The following is an 8465-nucleotide window of genomic DNA, read 5'->3' on the forward strand; positions in this document are numbered from 1 at the left end:
TAGGCATATTTACCCTACTGACAGCAGAGCCTTTTTTTTTATTGCTGTGTCATTAATTTTTGTAGTGTATACTTTATTTTTTTCAGTGTATATTAATTGTACCAAGTGGTTTTACCATAGTATTTGAATGTGTATATGTTATATTCTAATCAGAATAACCCTTTAATTGTTTTCTCTTTACTCTTGTACTATTCACAATCTTTCTTCATACATGTCCTATTTTGTTTTTCTTTTTGGTGCCAGTACTGTGGCTTGAACTCAGGGTTCTGTCCTTTAGCTTTTATGCTCATTCCACTTGAACCACATCTCCACTTCCAGCTTTAGGCTGGTTAATTGGAGAGAAGAGTCTCATGAACTCTCCTGGCTAGGCTGTCTTTGAATTGTGATTCTCAGTCTCCGAAGTAGCTAGGATTACAGTTGTGAACCACTTGCACCCAGTCCAGGGTGTGTGTGTGTGTGTGTGTGTGTGTGTGTGTGTGTGTGTGTGTGTGTGTGTGTGTGTGTGTGTGTGTGTGTGTGTGTGTGTGTGTGTGTGTGTGTGTGTGTGTGTGTGTGTGTGTGTGTGTGTGTGTGTGTGTGTGCGCGCCAGGAGGGGGGGGGGACCTTGGGATTTGAACTCTGGGTCTGTGTACTGTCCCTAAGGTTTTCTAGCTCAAGGCTAACATTCTACCACTTGAGCCCAAGCTCTACTTCTGGCTTTTTTGGGTAATTAATTGGAGATAAGAGTCTCACAGACTTTTCTGCCCAGGCTGGCTTTGAACCATGATTCTCAGATGTCAGCCTCCTGAGTAGCTAGGATTACAGGTGTGGACCGCCAATGCCCAGCCCACTTTGTGGTTTAATTCTTAATAAGCATCAAGATTACTTTTGTAACTGAGATAAGATTTTGTTTAACTCAGGTTGAAATTAAAGATTGTTTATTATCTTGAGAAATAACTACCTCACCCTATTATATCAGTTATGTCTAGGATTTACTTTTTACAGTTTAGACTTTTTTTACCCTCTTCTCAGAACTTGTTATGTATGTTAGGAGAATGTTTATTTAATCATATATACTTTTGTCTATACTAGTGATATCTAATAGGAATGTATTGAGAAACACTTATGTAATTTAAAATTTTCTAGTAACTACAAGTTAAACAAGGTAGAAAGGATAGGTCAATTAATTTTAATTAATTATTTTTTTTTTTTTGTCGGTCGTGGGGCTTGAACTCTGGGCCTGGGCGCTGTCCCTCAGCTCTTCAGCTCAAGGCGAGCGCTCTACCACTTGAGCTACAGCGCCACTTCCGGTTTTCTGGTGGTTTATTGGAGATAGGAGTCTCACAGTCTCTCCTGCCCGGGCTGGCTTTGAACCGCGATCCTCAGATCTCAGCCTCCTGAGTAGCTAGGATTACAGGCGTGAGCCACCAGCGCCCGGCTAGTTCAATTAATTTTAATAATATATCTTATTAACCCAGTATATCTAAAATATTATGAGATATAAAATATTGATGAACTATTTAAAATTGCATTTTCTACATTAAGTCTTTAAAATCTGGTATGTATTTAACACTTAACAAAAAGTTTTGATTTGGCTACTAAATTTTCAACACTTAATGGTCCTGGGGCTGGGAAGGTGGCTCAGTGGTAGAATGCTTGCCTTGCATGCATGAGACCCTGGATTTGATTCCACAGCACCACAAAAAGAAAAAGCCAGAAGTAGCACTATGGCTCAAGTGGTAGAGCGCTAGCCTTGAGCTGAAGAGCTCTGGGACAGTGCCCAGGCCCAGAGTTCAACTTCCATGACCGACAAAAAAAAAAAAAAGATCCTCCCAACATGACAAAGTACTTTTTTTTTTTTTTTTGGTCAGTCATGGGGCTTGAACTCGGCCTGGGCACTGTCCCTCAGCTCTTCAGCTCAAGGAGAATGCTCTACCACTTGAGTCATAGTGCCACTTCTGGTTTTCTGAGTTGTTTATTGGAGATAAGAGTCTCACAGAGTTTCTTGCTCAGGCTGGCTTTGAAATTCGATCCTCAGATTTTAGCCTCCTGAGTAGCTAGAATTATAGGCGTGAGCCACTGGCACCTGGTGATGAAGTACTTTTAAAGGACACAGATATTTTACACTGCTTCAGTTTGTTTTTTTTTTTTGGGTCCGGTCGTGGGGCCTGAATTCTGGGCCTGGGCGCTGTCCCTCAGCTCTTCAGCTCAAGTCTAGCACACTACCACTTGAACCATAGCACCACTTCCTGCTTTTTTTTTTTCTGCTTATGTGGTGCTGAGGAATCGAACCCAGGACCTCATGCATGCAAGGCAAGCGCTCTACCACTGAGCCACCTTCCCAGCCACTGCTTCAGTTTTAAAATTTAAGTTAGTGCTAAGATTAAAAAAAAAATCAGTGGAAGTGGCGCTGTAGCTCAAGTGGTAGAACGCTCGCCTTGAGCTGAAGAGCTGAGGGACATCGCCCAGGCCCAGAGTTCAACCCCCACGACCGACAAAAAAAAAAAAAAAAAAAAAAAAAAAAGAGTAAAAAAAAAATCAGTGCCTCAGTCAGACCTTTCAAGAGCTCAAAAGCCATATGTGGCCAGTGGTTGCAAGACCAAATAGTAAAAGCAGAACATCCTCCCTGGACTGTGCTGGTCTAGACATTGAGTTCTAAGCAGATAAAAATCTGTCTTTCTCATCTTGAGAAATAGCTAACTGAACTACACATGGTAGATTCCATAAATAAGGAATCCACTCTTGGGTCCTGGAATGGAGGAGTCATCATGAATGGGTAAATGGTGAGAGGTGACATTTACCTCCTTCTGGATGGAACAATTATTGTACTTAGAAGTCTTTTGAGTTGGCTGTTGCACACAGCAAATGACTTGTGGAGGATATATGTTTGCTCTTTTCAACTGACTTAATATAAAAGCAGAGAATTTGCCAGGCTCTGAGGGCTCACTCCTGTAATCCTAGCTATTCAGGAGGCTGAGTCTCAGGATCGTTGTCCAAAGCCAGCAGGGGCAGGAAAGTCCATGAGATTCTTTTCTTTTTCTTTTTTTTTTTCTTGCCAGTAATGTGGCCTGAACTCTGGGCCTGGGCGCTGTCCCTCAGCTCTTCAGCTCAAGACTAGCACTCTATGACTTGAGCCACAGCACCACTTCTGGCTTTTTCTGCTTATGTGGTGCTGAGGAATGGAACCCAGGACCTCATGCATGCAAGGCAAGCACTCTACCACTGAGCCACCTTCCCAGCCCTGGGATTCTGATCCCCAATGAACCACCAAAAAGCCAGAAATGGAGCTGTGGCTCAAGTGGTAGAGATCTAGCCCTGAATGAAGAAGCTAGGCCCTGAGTTTGAGCCCAGTACTGGCAAATAAACAAAACAGAACAACCCTTACAGAATTTGAGTAATGAACACTTAGGCTGACACAAGGCAAAGGCTGACTTGGGAAAAAGGCAGGAGGAGGCTGCACTGACAGTGGTTGTCTGCTGGAGAAAGAAGGGGGCAGCAGAGAGCCACCAGGCTGGTATGCTATGGGGATAACCAAAGGGCAGGGCAATGAAGAAGACAGTAAGGATGAAACCAAATCAAGAGGAAAGCCAGGCTACAAAGCACAGTGGCAAGAGAGAGGCCAAATCAGGAGAGGATGAGGGTATCCTACCCAGGAAGATGTTGAGAATCTATTGTTTTCCTTATCACATCAATAGGTTTGGTGTTTTCTTTACTTAAATTACAAACAAGAGGAAGATACTTATATTGTTTGCACAAGGAAATTGTAGTACTTGAGGATATAATGGGGATGGAAAAGATGGGGAGAACTGTGTAAAGGGTGACAATGACCAAGATGCATTGTACTTATAAACTGATGTGCTGAATTGAAACCCCTTTGTACAACCACTTAAAGATAAATAAATGAATAAATAAATAATGTGTTAAAAAATAGAGACAAAAGTAAGGGCAGATGGTGATCCCATAGGCACATATTTTTAATAATAATACTTTAAGCCAGGTGCTGATGGCTCACGCCTATAATCCTATCTACTCAGGAAGCTTTCTTCTGAGAATTGTGATCCAAAGCCAGCTCAGGCAGGAGCTCAGGGACAGCACACAGAACCTGAGTTCAAGCCCTAGGATGGTAACAACAACAACAAAAGATTAAATTGTTTTTTTTTTTTTAAAGTAGTTTTGGTGATTTATCTAGCCAAATCAGTGCACTTCCTTCTGATATAGCTATCGTTGTAAATATATGCTTTGTTTTATAACCTGCTCTTTAAAAAAACCTTAATATTTTGCAAGCATCTATTTGAATCTAAAAAACATAGTGTTTTAACACAAAATTTTGAAAAATGTAGTGGTGGGGATTGATCTACAATGTGCAAATTAATTACATACTCTACCATTGGAGCTATATCATCATACTTGCACACATTGTTTATTTTGCTTTTCTGCAGGTCCTGGGACTTAAATAAGGGCCTGAATGCTGTCTGTGAGCTTTTTTTTTGCTCAAGGCTAGTGTTCTATCACTTGAGCCATAGCTCCACTTCTGGCTTTTTTAGTAGTTTGTTGTAGATTAGTGTGTCACAGTCTTATGGGTGGGGACAGGAGGGAAAAACTGGGAGAGAGCCACAGAAGGGGAGTCATTGTTCAAAAAGAATTGTACTCATTACTCATTACCTCATTCACGTAACTATAACCCCTCTGTTTATCAACTACAATAACAAAAACAACAAAAAGGGTGTAATAGGCTTTTCTGTTCAGGTTGGCTTCAAACTGTGATTGTCAGATCTCAGCCTCTGAGTAGCTAGGATTATAGGTGTGAGCCACTGGTACCCGGCCCTGTATACCTTTTTAATATTTCACTCATCTTTGGTAAGATGAACTCATGGTATAGATTTACTCTGCCTGACTTAACCAATTACCAGTTAGAAGACATTATGATTTTTCTATGTTTTAAAATTATTTTAAGCACTATAAATCTTACATAGATTTTTGTGTGTTTTCTTTTTTAAAATTAAAAAATTATTTTATTATACATCTGCTGTACAGAGGGGTTAAGGTTACAGAGTAAGGTAGTAGTTTTTGTGCATTTTCAAAGATGACTTCATTAGAACAAATTTCTTAAAGTGAGATGATAGGGCATGGAAGTGTTTGATTTGCATTGCCAAACTCTGCGCTTGGACAGGTTGTAATTGGATACATTTTTCCTTAGTGCTCATTTCCCTAAATCATCACCAATTATGGATAAGTATAGACTTATATCAGAGAAATGAACAAAAGCACAATGAAACAAAACCTAACAAGTTTACTAATTCAGTTGGTGGAAAAAAAGTGGCATCTCATTTTTAAAACAGCCATTTGTTTTTGAGTCAAGGTCTTACTACTTAGCCCACGTTGGTCTCAAACTCACAATCCTCATGGCTCTGTTTCCTGAACGCTGGGATTACAGGTGTGTATCACCACACATAGCTCTAAAATGAGCATTTCTTTGATAATTATAGATGATAAACTAATCCTCCCCGCCCCTTCCCCATACTGGGATTAGAATCCAGTCTCTTTAGTGACAGGCAAATGCTTTATACCCAAGAATTGACCTTTTTTAGTTTTTAAAAATGTTTGCTCATATTCTCTCTCTGTGTGTATGTGTGTGTCCTGCCTCTTTTTCAATTTGTCCACTATTTTTATTCATCCAAAGATTCTTTGCAATCTTGTAGAGACTCTAATTGTTCACCCTATAATAAGGATATTAATTCTTTCTCCTACATGCTACAAATATTACTCCTATACATTGTTTGCTTTTCTATTGGTTTTTGGGTGGAGTTTTTAAAAAAGATCTTAGGTTTTTAAATAAACTTTCTATTTCAATATCATTTTCAGAATAACTTTAGATTTACAGAAAAGTTATCCAGATGGTAGAGAGAGCCCCTGTATACCTTTGCCCAATTTCTCCTGACATTAACATTGTGTTTATAAGCTCATGCTTCATTTGTCAAAATAAATGGAACTCCCATATGGTTTTAAAGGTGCTGCAGAGGCTCAAGCAGCTCTGATATGATGCTCATTTTCTGCAGTGGGAAAAATTTTTGATTATTTGGAGCACATTTTTCTCCTCACAAAACCCAGGATTTTGTGCATTACTGGTCAAAGCATTAAAGTGTATTTTTTGTGAAATATTACTAATAGTTTATTTGTAAAATTCATTTTTTTAACTGTGAATACCATGTTTTGATGGGCAAAAGCATCCAGAAGTTTGATTCTGAAGAGCTTTGGAGTCTGGAAAGTATATTGAAAGGTTTAATTGTAGCCATGTCTACTGTTGTCTCATATAGTATCCTTCTTGCCCTGTAGTTAGGCTAGCTCACCTTCTGGGGTTAAAGGGCAGAATCCTGAAAAGTGTGCCTAATGTCACCCTCACAGGAAGCATTAGAGCCATTAGAGCACTTTTCTAAAACAGGATATCATCTTTCTCTTTCTAAATTATAGCTTCCCCAGGGAAGGGCTGATAAGGAAGAATGTGGTTTAAAATGGTCTTTCCCTAGAGTTGCATAGAAAAACCTGGGGGTAATGGGGATACTGTGGAGTGTCAGAACTGGCAACCAGGGCCTCAGAAGGGAACCTTAGTGTTTGCTCTACCTCAGAGCAGCCTGGGCGCTTTGTGTAAACCTCATTTCTTTATTCCCCAAAGCAAGGGGGCTTTAAGGATCTCATTCCAGCTGGATATTTTCTCTTAGAAACAGATTTTATTGGGGATGATGGATATGTGTTATGTGATATCGATTGTGGTGATCATTTCATCATGGGTATATACCCACGTCAAAACTTATAAAATTTAAAATATATGTGGCTTATTATATGTCATGTTTAGTTTGGTGCAACTTAAAAAAAAACAAACAGATTTTAGGGTTGAGTATGATGGCATATGCCTCCGATCTCAGCTACACAGGAGGGACTGGTATGAGGATCATTGTCTTGAGACTGGTCCAAGACCTTATCCAAAAACAAAACAAGGCAAAACAAACCCTAAACGCCAAAAAGACTGGAGGCATGGCTCAAGTGGTGGAGGTCCTTCCTAGCTAGTGCAAAATGTAGAGTTCGAATCCCAGTACAGCCCAAATAAAAAAAACAGAACTCCACAGTTTTCATCCAGCTAAAAATCTACTGGGCAAGGATCATTTTTAGTGGTAGGAATACAACCATGGGGACTTCCTAGAGTTTTCCCTACAACTTCCTGTTAAGGCTGTACTTCTATTTACTTTTGAATATATCAGGGCTACAGGTGTGATTCAAGTGGTAGAGCACCACCTACCTAACAAGTGTGAAGCCGTGAGTTTGAACTCCAGTACCTCCAAATAATTTGCTATGTTCACCTATTTGGGAGATGTTTGTTTTCCCAGTCAAGCATTATCCCCAAGTGCTCACTGTGCTTTGGGCTGAGGGTGAGGGGTGAGGCCTCCTGTAGACTCCTACTGCAGTCCTTTTCAGGAAGAAAAGAGAGCCATTGTAACTGGATTGAGTTCTTTGGATTTTTCTCAGCAAAACCCCACTTTGAAGTCTTATCAGTAGGAACACAAAGTCTTATAGACGCACCATATAGTCTGCTATTTAGGTGGGGAGAAGTTAGTAGGACAGCTGTGGAGGGGACTGGCTACCTGCTTTTCCTTCAACACTCTCTGGAAAGCACCTTTCCCCTCTCTTCTATACTTAGCAAGGCATCAGTTACAGATTTGGATTGTTCTACTGAGATCCCTCTCTAGGCCCATCTAAGTACCTACCCTCTACCTATTGCCCAGTCCACACACTTGTCATGTTAATACTGGGTCTCTCTAGGAGGCTCCTTCTGGGTTCCAGGCTTAGAGGATCTCTGGGTGGGCCACCAAGACGATCAGGTTCATTCATTCAAGCTGTGTCATCATCAATCACTTACATACGCAAAGTCTTCCAATCTCTGCATTTCAGGAGGAGCAAACTGCTCCTCTTGAGTTGTGAGGCTCTCTACTGACTAGCTCTACCCTCTCATAGTTTAAGTCCCTATCACTTCCAGATTCCAATCTTTGTTCTAGCTGAGCAGGTTTGCTCCTTCAAGCCAGGGGTATGTGCATGTGTTTTTCCAATTCTCCACCTACCTTATGTTTTCCCGCCACTAACAGACAAATCCTACCTGCCCTAAAACCCAGCTAGAGCCCTATCTTTTTCATGGAAGCTTTTTCATGGATGTTCCAAGCACATTCATTTCAATTAATCAGACTATTTACTTTTTTGTTGGGGACACAAGAATGAATGATAGGCGTTGCTTCTTAGTTTTTGTTTTCTCGTTGTTTCTTGGTTTTGTTTTCTTTCTAAAGAGAAAGAAGAACCCAGTTAATCCGTAATTTCTTCAACCAGAAATAACACCCCCCCTTCTCTGTCTGTCTGTCTGTCTGTCTGTTTCTCTCTCTCTATATATATATATGTGCCTTTTCTCCTTTATGTAGGCACCTGAGCATTGAAAACCCAGGGATTTA

This window comes from Dipodomys merriami, unplaced genomic scaffold (genome assembly GCF_024711535.1).
Source record: "Dipodomys merriami isolate MVZ:Mamm:240054 unplaced genomic scaffold, mDipMer1.0.p SCAF_5, whole genome shotgun sequence".
Classification (NCBI taxonomy): domain Eukaryota; kingdom Metazoa; phylum Chordata; class Mammalia; order Rodentia; family Heteromyidae; genus Dipodomys; species Dipodomys merriami.